Genomic DNA, 2,698 nt, shown 5'->3' with positions numbered 1-2,698 from the left:
GAGAGAGAGAGAGAGAGAGAGAGAGAGAGAGAGAGAGAGAGAGATATGGAAAGGCAGCGAGGGGTACACGAGTGGCAGATCTTAACTCGACAAATGTCATTACATCACTTACCGAGGCATTGGGAAATGTATACATTTAAAAAAATCCAAACAACTCAGGTTTCGCAATGAGACCCAAACAGATTTTGTCATCATTCACCCCTGAGCGCACCCCTCCCTCCGCGGGGTGCGACGCTTCCCCCTCCCCTGGGCCCTACCGGTGCCCCTTCGGGTGACCGTTCCGTGGAAGCCTGCCCGCGGGGGCTGGGTCTCACCAACGCTCCCAGGGTGATGGGAAAGGGAAGAGAAGCTTAATTAGTTTCAATTTGCAGTAATTAGCGCGCCGGACCTTTGGGGAGGGGGGCAGGCGGGGGGTGGGGGTGGGGTCTGCGCGGCGTGACTCCCACAGCTCGCCGAGCCGGGACCAGCCGCCCAGCCATGCCGTCGGGCCGTCGGTCGCCGCGGGGGACGCGGGCACGTCTCGGGGGGCCAGACGGGTTGCGAGCACCCAACCAGAAGGAGGTGGAGAGCTGGGTCCCCTGGAGGCCTGGGCCACAAGTGCGTCTCGGCTTTGGTGCAGGCTCCCCAGCGAGGGAGAACGGGCATCCTGGCACTGCACGCGTCGGGGGATCAGGGAAGAGGGGCTGCCCTGGGACACCTGCTATGCTCTGGCCCTCTCACTGTCAGCACGGTGCCGACCGGTCCAGCGGTCCCCAGCTCCAGCCTGAGGCATATCTAGGGGATCTGGGGATCGTACCCATGAGGGTCTCCAGTCACAACTGCTTCTTGGATTTTTGCCCCTTCGGGTGGGTTACAGTCACCTTGGCGGGGTTTCGACTTGCCAAACTGGCTCTCCCAGACAGGGGCCCGGACTAGGGCATGGGAAGCGGCCATCAACTACCATTCCCATCAGACAGCCCTTTTCCAGGTTTACTAAGGGTCAGATGGGAACTTTCTGGGCAGGCCTAGAGAGTCACAAACCCTTAGACTCCACAGGCTGTTCTAGAGAGACAGCCAGTTTCCTGGAGTGGACAGGGTGGCTGTGGAGCCTGAGGAGGGGACAGCAGAGTGCAAGAGAAGCACGAGGAAAGGATTTATTTATTTATTATTTATTTATTTGTGGTCAATATCACTTTTCTGTCGATTTTAGCTTTTTCTTTAGTAGGACTTCTTTTCGCCTCTCCAGGCTGCCAGTTGGATGCTATATGAGAAACAGTACCATTCTTCCTGTTAATGAACTCTTTTCTAAGTCATTTTTTCTCATTTGACCCTTCCATGGAGCAGAAGCAAATTGCGTGAAATTACCTCCAAGGATTACATTTATTACTGACCAATGAGAACCCCTCGCCTTGTTTTACAAACTCTTAATCCTATGTCATTCTGATGCTGCAAACAAGCCTGGGCCTGGGCCTCCTATTCTTTCAACTTTCCCCAGCTGGAGGGACCTCATTCTGCACTTAATATTCCCCATAAATATCGCACGCTAAAGACCCCCTGACTTCCAGCAAGTCCACATTAAACATGTGACATGTCACGCATGACAAACTCTGAGTATCTTTTCAAAGCAGCATTAAAAGCAAAGAAACCAATTTTCTTCTCCTTCCAAACCTCCCCAAGTGCTGAATGATGGGGATTGGAAAGAGCCACTGGAGCGTACTTAGGGGGATTTTATGAGATTTTCCAGAATGATTTAATCTTATTGTGAGCATTATTAATGAATGGCAACCCAATTTGGCCCCAATATCTGGGAACTCAGTCACAATACTAGAAGAGGCTGACCCCCACCCCCAACCTTAAGCAAACCTCCTCAACCAAGGTGGAGGCCCAGAGAGTTCCGCAGTCTCTAGTTTATGGCAGGACTGTCTCCAATCACACGATCACACTCAGTAGAGAATAGCCCAACACCTGCTTTCCCAAGGCCACCCCACAGAATCTCAGGGTTAGAGGTGATTGGGAGCTCGGCCTCAGTGGTTGAAGTTTGAGAGAAGAGTTGATTTGTTACATTTTCAGACAGCCGTCCAGATCTAGAGGAAACTGGAAAGGCAAGATGGGAACATCTGTCCTAATACCATTAGAAATGTTCTGTCACCAACTACCCATGCCCTGGACTGTGGGCAGCAATGAAGGCAGATATCTTTTCTGTGTGGTGATGAGGGCGGGAAGAGGATGAATGAGGGAGACAGATTGGGGGAGAGAAACTCAGTGTTAAACTAAAGTTACTCTCCCTGGCTCTACTCAGTTTCCTTCCCCTCTCATATTAACCCCTTCCAGTTGGGGGCCAACATTTGTTGTTATTTTTTGTTTATAATACCAAGACTCAAAGCACTAGTAGCTCTGCTTAGCATGGTTTAGAATGCGGAGATATTACTAGAATGGAAAAAGGGGCTGATGTTAGAGGAGAGGAAATTATACATGGTTTAGCCCAACTTGCTTTCAGAGGAAAAATGTGTATGTGAGCATGTGTGTATGTGTATACACAAAAGTGAGTGTGTCTCAATGAAGGGGGTCTTAAATGGAGCCTAAAATGGTATTTTGGAACACAGAGTTCCCCAGAGCAACTGCATATTTAACTGACAGTGGTAGCCTGGCTGGGGGGCGGGGAGAAGAAAACCAGCTACCTGAAGGGGAAAAAGCATTTTTCAAAGGAAAAAGTCGTGTT

Source organism: Nannospalax galili, unplaced genomic scaffold (assembly GCF_000622305.1).
Source record: "Nannospalax galili isolate Female #2095 unplaced genomic scaffold, S.galili_v1.0 scaffold7, whole genome shotgun sequence".
NCBI classification, from domain to species: domain Eukaryota; kingdom Metazoa; phylum Chordata; class Mammalia; order Rodentia; family Spalacidae; genus Nannospalax; species Nannospalax galili.
The sequence above is the reverse complement of the archived record's forward strand: the minus strand, read 5'-3'. Positions refer to the sequence as shown.